At 44.4% G+C, this 12,244-nt stretch overlaps 2 long non-coding RNA genes across 3 annotated transcripts; both read right to left on the reverse strand.

Annotated features, from left to right (window-relative positions):
- Nucleotides 1-150: 150 nt before the first annotated feature.
- LOC118913272 (uncharacterized) lies at nt 151-5,526 on the reverse strand. 2 transcript variants are annotated; one of them, XR_008999124.1, is made up of 3 exons: nt 5,363-5,526; nt 4,074-4,259; nt 151-3,286 (listed from the first exon to the last, which is right to left on the reverse strand). It is a non-coding gene; the product is annotated as an uncharacterized LOC118913272 (long non-coding RNA). The 2 variants fall into 2 exon arrangements; XR_005025140.2 differs by having other exon boundaries at nt 151-3,845; nt 3,879-4,259.
- Nucleotides 5,527-5,535: 9 nt separating this feature from the next.
- On the reverse strand, nt 5,536-6,785 carry LOC118913265 (uncharacterized). The gene is made up of 3 exons (XR_008999125.1): nt 6,728-6,785; nt 5,739-5,983; nt 5,536-5,581 (listed from the first exon to the last, which is right to left on the reverse strand). It is a non-coding gene; the product is annotated as an uncharacterized LOC118913265 (long non-coding RNA).
- Between the last annotated feature and the right edge of the window lie 5,459 nt (nt 6,786-12,244).

The following is a 12,244-nucleotide window of genomic DNA, read 5'->3' on the forward strand; positions in this document are numbered from 1 at the left end:
ACTGTTGTTACTAGATTCTCCCCATCACCAAGTCCCCCCGCCACACCCCCTCACAGTCACTGTCCATCAGCGTAGTAAGATGCTCTGGACTCACTGCTTGTCTTCTCTGTGATGTGCTGCCCTCCCCGTGCCCCCCCACATTATGTGTGCTGATCATAATGCCCATTTCTCCTCTTATACCACCCTTCCCACCCATCCTCCCCAGTCCCTTTCCCTTTGGTAACTGTTAGTCCATTCTTGGGTTCTGTGAATCTGCTGCTGTTTGGTTCCTTCAGTGTTTGCTTTGTTCTTAGACTCCAAAGATGAGGGAAATCATTTGGCACTTGTCTTTCTCCGCCTGGCTTATTTCACTGAGCACAATACCCTCCAGCTCCATCCATGTTGCTGCAAATGGTAGGATTTGTTTCTTTCTTATGGCTGAGTAATATTCCATTGTGCATATGTACCACATACAAGAAACTTAATTGAAAATGAAGTTTGGAGGACTTTCTATACCAGAGATTGAGCAGACAGGCTCTGCTTCTGCGTATTGTTCAGGGGCAGGGGAAGAAGTAGTTCCCGCAGGGCAGATTGCAGGGGGCCTCTGGGCATCAGGATAAAGCTGTTGTCTGATTGTAATCGACAAGGCCACAGACACAATGTATTGCTTCAGAAGTAGCAAAATGACAGATCGTAGAAAGTGGTATGAAGGCAATAAACAGTTTGAGAGGGAGTGTAAGTCCGGAGAGAGGAAATCCCGGGGAAAAATACCTCTAAAAACCGAAATCAGTCAAAGGGAGAAATAAAGTTAAAAACCCGTTTATTGCTTACAAACTGCAGTCCAGGGCCTGCTCTCCCCGCTGCTCCGGCAGAAGCAAGCAGGCCAGCGACCTGCGCCTCCCCTTAAACTCTCAGGTTCAGACACGCCCTCAGTTGCCCAGGCAATTACCCGTTGACACGGAGATGCACTTCTCCCCACCCCTGAGGATATGCAAATGCACTAAAGCCGGGCGAGATACTCTGGAAATGTTACAATTTTACCCTCAGGGCGTTAGAGAGATAGTGTATCTAGTAACGATCAGTTACTAGAAAGAGTGGTGTGGAAAGGCCTCCCTAAGGTGACTTGAAGTGGGAGAATGAACAACCCCAGCATTCCAGGGAGCAGCTAGTTGGAAGTCTGAAGGCAGGAAAGACCTTGGCATATTCTAGAACAACGGCTTTCTTTCTTTTTTAACCACAATATACGGGATTCAGAGAAACACAGTTTACACTACAGTACACAGCACACAGGCATCTAAAAAGTGTCGTGAAATTCTCCTTCATAAATTGCTAAGTTGCACTCTGGTATTTTCTTCAACATCAGATTCATTGAGATATAATTTACACACAGTGAACTGCATTCTTTTGAGGTGCACAGTTTTGTGTGTTTTTGACAACCGTATACAATAGGATACATCCCCACGATCAAGTCAGAGAACATTCCATTTCCCCCAATACTCTCTCCTGCTCCTTTGCAGTGAGCTCCCTCCCCCGTGTGAAACTACTGGCCAATAGTGATCTGATTTCTGCCTCTATAGATTTTTAAAATAGTTTTCCTTGATGTGTTTGTCTATAGGCTTATTGATTTTAATGATCTTTTCAAAGAACGCAATTTGGGTTGATTTTTCTTTATTGTTCTTCTCAATTTAATTGATTCCAGCTCTTTTTTTATTGCCTTCCTTACTCATTTTGGATTTAATTTGCTTTTCTTTTTCTGGTTTCTTAAGGCTGGAGATTAGCTTTCTGATTTGAACCTTCTCTTATTTCTTGTTTAACGTATAACTTTCCGTTCAAGCACCACTTTGGCTGCGTCCCATAAATTGTGGAATGTTGTGATTTCATTTTACTTCAATTCAAAACATTTTCCAGTTTCCATTGTGACGTCCTCTTTGATCCATGGGTTATTTAGAAGTGTGTTGTTTAATTTGCAAATACTTGGGGGATTTTTCAGGTATCATTCTGTTATTGGTTTCCAATTTAATTCAGCTGTGGTCAGAGAACATACCTTCCATGCTTTCAATTATTTTAAATTTGTAGAGGCTTGTTTTATAACCCAGAATGTGATCTATATTGATGAATTTCCGTATACTTTCGAAAAGAATGCTGCTCTTCCGTTGTTGAGTGAAATGTTCTATAAAAGTCAGTTAGGTGAAATGTATTGATAGTGTGTTCAGGTCTTTATATCTTTGCTGATTTCCTGTCTACTTGTATTATCCTTTCCTGAGACAGGAGTATTAAAGTATCCGACTGTAATCGTGGATGTATCTCTTTTGCCTTTTAGTTCTATAAGTTGTATTGTGTGTATTTGGAAGCTGTGTTCAGCATGAACACTTAGGGCTGTCATGTCTTGTTCATGAATTGATTCCTTTATTGCTGTGCCCTCCTCATCCCGGCTAACACTCCTTACTGTGAAGTCCAGCTTGTCTGATGTGAATAGAGTCCCGCTGCTTTCCTTTGGTGAGCGTTTGCATAGTAAATCTTTTTGCATTTGCATCCTTTTCTTTTTAACTGAGATATGGCTTTATATTTGTATTTATTGAGAGCATATTTGGGTCTTGCTTTTATTTTTGTATTTTGTAAGTTCAAAAATAAAATAGTTAACCCACAGAATGAGTGAAAATATTCCCAGTACATATAGGCAACAAAAGACCAATGAGAAAATAATGAAGAATTTCTACTAATCAACAGAAGACAGAAAACGCAACAAAAAATGATCAAAAAACTTGGAGAGACACTTCATAAAGGATGACATTCAAGTGGCCAATACATCTATGAAAAAGTACTCAGTTTCATTAGTCATCAGAGAGATTCTTACTGAAACCACAATGCAATACCACTACATGGCCCCAGAATGACTAATATGAAAAACATCACCAACAGCAAGAGTTGGCCAGGATGTGGAGCAACTGGAACTCTTTTACACCGTTGGTGTGAATGCAAATTGGTAAATCACTTTGGAAAATTGTCTGGCACTGGTAATATCCAAACTGAACATACATGAATCCTATGGCCAAGCAATTCCATTCTGAGGTATATATATCCCACAGAAATACATATATAATGTCTAGCAAAGCATTCACTAAAATGTTTATAGCAGCACCAGTAGAAGCACTGTAGTGGCTCCAGACCGGAAACCGTACGGATGCCATTAGCAGGAGAACAGGTAAACCGTGGCGTATTCTCGCTACGGGGTATCACGGAATGAAACTGGGTGGACCACGACTCTGCAACCGCACACACACCATGGGTGAGTCTCACTGACATGACACTGAATGAAGGAAGTCAGACATGAAGGATGACAGACTGTGTGACTCTTATTTATATAAAATACAAAATAGTGGATGTTAATCTATGATGTCAGTCAGGAGGGTCTCCCCCTTGGGGACAGTGATTGGATGGGGGTCCATGGGGCTGTCTGATAAGAATATACTGTAACTGTCCCCTGATCTGAGTGGTAGTTGCAAACTGTGTTCACACTGCGAAAAAAATCAAGTAGTATATTTATGATATGTGCCCTTTGGGTGTGTATGTCCTACTTCAATCACAAATGTTCAGGAAGAAGCAAAAACAAAAAAATCCCATTATTTTTTGAGACTTTCACAAAAAACAACAGGGCGCTGATCCCTATTTTCACCTCCATTCCCGTTTAGAGGTCCCGGTCTTTATTTTACTTAAGCTGTTTGTTATTAATTTCATAGTTTTATTTATTTTTATCAAAGTTATTCATGCACACAGTTTAAAGGTCCAAACAGTTCTATAGGCCTTGTTGTAGAAACCCCCTCCCCCAGCCTCACCAGCTCTTGTCTCATCCCATTGGTCCAATATAGCTCACTTGGGTTGGGTGGATAGTCACTGTTCACTTGTTATGACTGCACAGGCGTGACTTGCTGCATAACCTCTCCATTCCCCTTGACCTAATAAATGTCTTTTTGTGTGTTGTTTGCATGTGCTTACCGTTCATTACTCTATAACCCCCAAATATTCCCCAGTTTGCTCAGACACACTCAGTAGCCTGTCACATACTCTGAACGACATCCCTTCTCTCAGTCTCTCACCTGCTCCAGTGGGACCGGCTCCCCTCCCGCCCTGCTGAGCAGCTGTGGGCGTCGGCACGCCCCTCACAGCATTCCTGGGAGATCGCTCCCTCCTCTCCTGTGTTGGGTCTCCTGCTTCATACATACCAAGTCATCTTTCTTTATTTCCTTGTCCTGGTGGAGCAGGAAACCTCTTCTAAAAGTTTCCTGAGAAAAGGGGCATGGGAAGCAAACGCTTCGAGTTCTTGCATGTCTGAAAATGTATGTATCCCGTTCGCACATGTAACTCATTGTTTAGTTGGTTACAGAGTCGTATATTGGAAAATTTTTCCCTCAGAAATTTGAAGACATTGCTTCACTGTGTTCTTTCCTCCAGCGGATGACATTCTAGCTCTTGATCCTTGGTAGAAAACCTGTTTTTCCTCTTAGTTTGGGTTCCCCAAAAGAGACCCTTAGACATGTATGCACTTGGAGTTACTCAGTGGAAACACACGGAGGGGAGCAGGGAAGGGAGTCAGGGAAGAGAAGGCGGTCACGATGCTGACTGTGACTGAGTGACTGAGCATGTCTAAGGCTTAGCTCCGCATAGAGATTTTGGGGAAATGGTGCAAAACACACACGTCAGAGTTAATGTGTGCAAGGGCAAGGAAACTGTGTGTTTGTGGACGTGAAATCCTCACAGTCAGCGGCTGACAGCTGCTCCCAGGGAGGAAGGCATTAATTCCCCAGCACTTCTGGCCTGCTAGGAACCCCCACAGAGCAGCCTTCCCTGGCTTTGGAGAGAATATCAGGCAAAAGAGACCCAGATACTGGCAGTTAGACGTCAGCAGCAGTTCACTGAAGCAGGGCTGCCCAGGCCGTACGGGGCGGGGGGGGGTCAGTGATGTCTGCTGTGGTGACCTGGCTGGGCTGTTACTTGGGAACTCCCATCTGTATTCTTTTGTTTTTTCCTTTTGTCCATATCTTTCTGGACAATCTCTTGTCTGGAGGGTTCCAGCCTGGCTGCCTGAGTTCTGAGCTATCTGGTTCAAGGATTACCAGAAGATTAACCAGGGTTCCATGGGAGGACCGGCTGGGAGTCTTGACATTCAGTGGGAGACTAAACTTTCACTTAATCTTCCTATTTCAGGATGACACCCTTGACTTCTGGGGTCCCCCTGACCAGAGACTCTATATTTGGTGCTTTTTACGGTATAAATTCTCAGACCTGTGCTGGTTCAGGCAGGGAAGTCACACACTTGCTCTCAGAGGAGAGGTATCGGGTCAAGTGGACTTTCAACCAAACATTCTGTTTTTAGCCCCATACTCACCTCCATAGGTGACTAGCGTCACTGATTCCTTTTGCAGCTTCGGTGATGTAAGTCTGATTGCTTCTCTGCTTTCCCCAATCGGCTAAACTAGTCACAATTTACTTTTCAGATTTCCGATTCCCAAACATGTTGCTGCTGCCGCCGCCGCCTCTAGTGTCTCTGCTCTGACCGCATCCGCCCCGTGTGGTGTCAGCGCGTTCCCTCGTGAGGCGCCCTTACCTATACGTAGGGAATGGACGGCGAGGTCAGCAGGCCCCGGGGGCAGGGTTTGAACTCCACCTCTTTCATGTTTTAGCTGTGGAGCTTTGGATAAGGTATCCAACCTCTTTTCATCTGTGCTCCTTCATCATTAAAAAATGAGAATGCTACTCCCTACCTCGGCGGATTGCTCTGAGGATAAAATGAGGACACATACAGGAAAGTACAAAACATATTGCTGAGCATAGGGTTGAGACTCAAAAATATCTTGGCTTCATTTTCCTGCATTTGGACGTTGGGGACCAGGGTGATGACTCAAGGAAGACAGCAAGGTAGGCAGCAGGCTGGACAGCTCAGGGGCAGTTTGGTTGGGCCACACCACGACTGTGCTCTCTTTCATCCCTATTGCCATTGCCTTACATCCTGCAGATACAAGATTTTAAAAACATGAACTTACTCTCCTATATTCCTGTAACCACTGTCCCTATGCCAATCACAAAAAAAGGGAGTTCTGGGTTTATCATCTCAAGGAATGAATGAGCATAGAACACCAATTCTAAATGACTCAAAATTTTTTCTTTGGGATGTTAAAAGGCATTAAAAAAACAGCTTTGGAAGAATAATTCAAGAGTTGATTTTTCTCAACACTGTCACATGCATACATAAACACTGATACATGCGTGCACACACACACACACACACACACACACACTGACTCACATGTGCATGCACACATTCAAAGAACTAGATGAAAATTCACTAGACTTTGGAGAAGGCAAGTCAGGAGGAAGCTGGGAGCTGGAACGGGTGACGGATGGGAAACTACTGATGGCCTCTGATCTCTGCCCTCAGAAACGAAGTGACTTCCCCCTGTTTTGGCTGTGGCATCAAGCTGCTTGTGAGGAGGTTAGGATTGTTTCAGAAGGAATATAAAGAGAAGAAAAGAGCTAATGATGCGTTTATTATGCATGTACTGAAATTCAAAAGGATTTTCTAGCAATGCAATAGGCTTGAAATCTGGACTCTAAGGGAAGAATGATATTCGCTTAGCTCCCACTTAACATAATCAAGATCCCGATCTAGAGTCAACATTCTACTAAAGAAGGAGGTAATTCAATTTCTTGTCTAATATCCTCATCTGACTATAATGATGATAATCACACCTACCTCAAAGGAATGCTTCCGAAAGGACCTCCTATGTTCTAATGTGGCAACTAGAGTCATGTTACCCCTTGACCAGAACTGAACACAACGAGAAGACTGGAGCCCCACCAATCCCTGTCGAGGCCGACCTGGATCAGCCAGACCTGCCCCTTCTTGTCTTGGGGATCGAAGAAGAGGAAAGCCGGGAAGAATCAGGAAAGCAAAGCTGGAATCAAAGAGGCTTAACCTGGAATTGGGGAAACGGCTTCAAAAACATCTAGAAAATGGAAGCACTTTTCTAAATTGGCACAAACTTGTGTCTAATTTAGATGAATGGGAAAATTAGGGTGACCTGGCAAGGAGATAAGGCCTCCCCCTCTAGTCCTTCCCCAGGTAGGTACTGAGCTGAGCCATGGGCCTGGCATGGGGCACGGTGTGACAAGAGGATAACGAATGGGCAGCATGTGGTTGGGACAGCTTGGGTCAGGGACTAGACGAAGGGCGTGGTGGACATTTAGGGGGTCCACTGGGCTTTCCAGAACCACAGGGAGGTTGCTTCTGCTCGTAAGTAGCAATGAGATCAGACCCAGCCAAGGGAGACCCGAGAAATACTCCAGCTATTGAGATGACCCAAAGGCCAGCAGGGTGACTGTAACCAAATACACATTGACCCATGAGCCAGAGGAGCCAAGGACACTAAAGGCATGAGAACCCAGTTCTCCTCTAACGCCTGTCCCCTAAGACGTCAGTTAGACCTCTTCTTTCTCTCCATGAAACCTCAACAGCTACTTGGCAAGAAGCCTGGGAGCAGGGAAGACTCCTGAAACGTCTGAGACCGTGAGCATTTTTGACTAGAGAGACTGAAAAGCATCTGAACAGCCCGTTTCTCCTATGGCCCTGCACTGAACAGCTCCAGCCTTCACTCCTGCCCAGTGGACGAGGGTTGTAAGAAAGACAACATTGCTTACAGATAAACTACATTTCCTCACACTTCTGAGTTTTGGTAAAAGATCATTGATCCTGCTAAAGACTGATATAATCCCACATTGGTGAAGACCTAAAAAATGTCCTGCAATCGTCAGTTTTTGCTGTGTAACAACATCCCCAAGATCTCAACGGTCTACAACCACCACCACTTATTTTCATTCCTTGGAGCTGGAAGTTGGCTGTGGTTTGGCTGATCCAGGTCGGCCTCGACAGGGATTGGTAGGGCTCCAGTCTTCTCATTGTGTTCAGTTCTGGTCCAGTGTCCTTGTTCTGGGGCCCAAACTGAAGAAGAATTAGATATGTGGAACTTGCTTTTCTCTTGTCAAGTCAGAGGAGTGCAAGATGTAAGTCAATCACAAAAGCACATTTAAAACACAGGCTAGCATTATGCCCTCTGACCTTCTATTGACCCCAGAAAGTCACACAACAGAGGGCATGGATGTACATTTACACAGTGAGGGAGCAAAGAATTGGGAAGGACAGTCCTGACCACCACGGGCCACGGGTGCCTGCCATCCTCCAAGCAGTGATAGCTCCAGATTGATCTGGGGCGATCTGAAGCCCAGGAGCAAAGGTCCCAAGGGTCAGGAGTATCAGTGGGGTGTCACAGAGGGTCCGAAGGCCGGCACACAGAAGAGGGGGCAAAATGGAGAGAGCCTAGGTCTTGGGTGGTGGAGTTGAGGGGCTTTACTAGCTGCCTACCTCTAGACCTTTCTGAAATATAAAATAATTTAATGTCTTTATTGTTAGTTGAGTTTTCTGCTGCTTTCAGCTGAATGCATCCAACTGACACAGGACTCTTATTAGCCCTATTTTTCCATGAGGCCTAGAAAGTAAGTGTTGGACGTTGGATTTGAACTCAGGCTTTGTCTCCAGATCACATGCTTTTGCCTACTGTAATATCTTGCCTTCCGAATCCTGCATGAGGCTGAAATCTCTTATGTACCTGTCACTTGATTCACAGAATATGCAGTTAAATGTCCCCGAGGTGAACAAGTGGAATATGTGGGCACTAAAATAAGTACCCACATGGCCTCGGTCTAGCCCTGTGTCTATACAACTCAGAGAAGAGTCAGGACCAGGTTTCCAGATGCTCCCACTCAGATACAGAGCTGGCCCTGGGGCTGCCCTGAGTTTTATGCAGGGAGAACTGTCACGTGGTGGTGGACCCACTCCACAATTTGATCAACCAGCACTCTTAAAACAAGCCTTCTCAAGCACCTCCAATAGGAAGGAAATTGAGCAAACAGCAGACCCAAGCCATCAGTCTTCAAGTCTATTCTATAAATCAAGATTTCTTGGTCCTAAATATAAGGCCTGAGGGAAACAACTAGATCAAAGGGACAGAACAGAATGTCATAAAGTAGACAATGCATCACCGTGGCATTTCAGATGACTGGTGACAGGATGTATGGTCTAGTAAATGTTGTGGGGACAGTTGCCTATCTATTGAAGGGAAATAAGAAATTCCCAACTTTAGATAATGAACCCCAATAACTTTCAAATGGATTAAATTTCATAAATAAGAAACTTATCAAAATATCAGTGAAGAGAAGACTATCTTTATTTGGGTTGAGAAAATGCTTTTTAAAATGTCAGTTTTAGTAGTTCATACAAATATCATAAGCAAAAGGCACAAGGAGGGGGAGTATCTGCAACATCCATGATTAACAAAGAGTTAATATTCCTGACATACAAGTTTACTCATTCATTCATTCAACATCTATTTGAGTACTTATTACGTGCCAGAAAGTTCTAGGCACTACGGGTACAAGCAATAAACCAAAACGAAGTCCCTGCCCCTCTGATGCCGAGTCTAATGGGGAGGACAGCCAGCGCTAGGGAAAGAGGCTGGTCGGTGTCGCCCAGATTGGTAAGGGGTATAGAAAAAACATAGCGGGGCAGGGATGCTGAGAGAGTGCTGAGGGGCAGCTGCATTCTGTGGCTAGTCAGGGAAGCTACAAAGACGGGGCTCACTGTGTTACCCTGAGAGTTACTTCTAGGACATAAAAGCAACCTATGAGCCTTTACCAGCCCTTTGACCCTCAAAATCTATTGAAAAATCTACTTCCACTATCTTTCTACTGAAAAAGTCAGAGTAAGATTGCACCCTTGGAATAAATTTTTCTTTACATAAAACAAATCAAAAGATCCTACTGCATATATGTTAAAAACCTTAGAGTAGAAACAATGGGATTTCTGGTTCATGTCCTAATGCAGGACAAAGAAAAGATTACATAGTGTTAGAATAATAGTAACATACACGAAATACTAGAACAAGAATTATATGTTGGGAAAAAATAACTCCTCAATTTCTCCTAGCTGTTAAGTTTTAAATGTGCTATTAATACTCATTTCTGAATATGAACCTAATTGATAATTTAATGGGCAAGGCACAAACTCAATTACAACTAAGGCAAACGCAGGCAGAATAAATGTTTTGACTGAATGAGGGCCAAGTAGACTGATTAATTGGAAAAGCATTTCTATCAGACGATGCTACAGCTGAGAGTATAAGTCATGCTATACGTTCTGCTGAAATATTGCCTTCATTTCTAAACTGTTCAGATTTTAAATAAATGCAAAGGGTGTCATAATACAGACTTTCAAAAATCAGATGTCATGGAAGTCTATAGTTATGTCCTATTCTACTTAATTAAATAATTTCAGATGAGGAAAACACTCTCAGAGCAGAAATAATTAGTATGTACTAAAAAAATAAAGACAAGCAAGTTCAGAGGGGATAGCCCTGCTTCATGTTGTATTTAAAAGAGTCTGAGATGAATTAAGGTAAGGAGATGGTACCTCAGCCCCAACACCTGCTTTTGGCCAAAACAGAGTAACAAGAACTGAATTTACTTCCCTGTCTGAAACAATCCCCCAATATATATGAAACAATGGTTTGCAAGACACAGTAAGCACATCAGGCAAAGAAAAAGAGTGAACCCTGAAAAACAGAAAACAAATGAGATAAACCCAACCCATGAACCAATTACTACCTCAGCAGAGTTTCCAGAGTAAACACAGGGAGGTGAAACCCAGGCAGAATCTGGTGGCCTCCAAGTTAAGGATATGGAATTAAGAGGCTGGGAACTGTAAGTGGCTAGAGTTCTTGGGAAACAGTCCCTGAGAGGGAACTGCAGAAAACCTCCGAGATCTGCAGTCTTCCTTGAATACTGAGCTGCGTACCAATCAGCACACACATGTGAGCAAACAACACGAGACTGGGGAAAGAACCACTCAAAGGACTAGAGGAAACCGTGCCCAGGACTCACACAGGGCCAGGAACGGGTCAGGCTGGACAAACCACGTAATTCATAGGGTATTGGGGAGAAAATCTAAAAGGTCTTGGCTCTGAAATGGGAATATGACCCAGACTGAGCACTGCTCTAATCACATTTAACAAATCGTAACAGCAAAACCTGAAAGAATCAATTTCCAAGCAAGCAAACTGAAAACTAAAACAGAGTTCAAGGATATGAATAGAATACAAAAAATATCCAGTCCCCAAATATGGTAAAATTCACAATGTATGGAACCTAATAAAAAACCACCAGGCATGGGAAGAGGCTTAAAGATGGCGGTGTGAGAAGTGAGACAGAAACCTCCTCCCAAAACCATATATAATACGAAAATATAGCAAATACAACGAATCCTGAAAGGGCAATGGGAAAGAAGGCTGCGGCAGACTGCCTCCATCTGGGGAAAAGAGAAGACCTCACAGAAAAGGGTAGAGTACCAAAGCCGTGATCTGGCAGGACCCAAGCCTAGCACTGCTGAACACCCAGCCCTGGGGATCTGCTCAGGGAGCACGAACCTACGTTACATGGTGCTCTGGAGATTCCTGGGGTTGGAAAGCTGAGACAGGGAGAATACTCAGAGACTGCGATTCCGGCCAGTTGGGAGAACAGGTACCCACAACCAGCCACTCTGGGATCATAGAAAGGCACGCACTCTGACAGACTTCCTAACAGCGGGAGGGCAACCAAAGGGGCAAGGATTGCACAAACTGCTGCTTGGGAGAAAGGACAGGTGGACAAAATTGTCACAGCAAACGCAGCCCAGCTGGTTGGGAACTTTCAGGAGCTTCAGGTGCTCTGTCCTGCTGGCTGGCAACGCAGTCCCGAGGGCTCCCACCCAGATATACAGCCTGCCGCTCCTTCCGCCCAGCCAGCACCGGCTCGCTTGCAAACCTGCTGACCCCGCCATGGTGCCAGGCCAGCCAGAGGGCAGCATAGAGGCTTCTTCCTGTTCGCTTTGCCCACTGGCCCTTGCAGTGGAGGCAGGCCCTGCAGTCAGGAAGCAGAAAAGAGCTCTTTCCTCCCAGCAGGCACCAGTGCCACTCGTGTTGCAAACCCCACCATCACTCCAGGGGCAGAGCAGCTCCAGAGAGTAGAGCTTTTAGGCAGTAGAGGGTGCTGCCTACACCAAGTTATTATTCCAAATATGAAACACCACAAGAACCAGGTACAAACCAAAATCCCACAAACACCAGAAAGAGGGCAAGTGAAACCGAATGTGACCTTGTATCAGTCAGGAATTTTCTGGTCAGCA

Source organism: Manis pentadactyla, chromosome 9 (genome assembly GCF_030020395.1).
Source record: "Manis pentadactyla isolate mManPen7 chromosome 9, mManPen7.hap1, whole genome shotgun sequence".
Classification (NCBI taxonomy): domain Eukaryota; kingdom Metazoa; phylum Chordata; class Mammalia; order Pholidota; family Manidae; genus Manis; species Manis pentadactyla.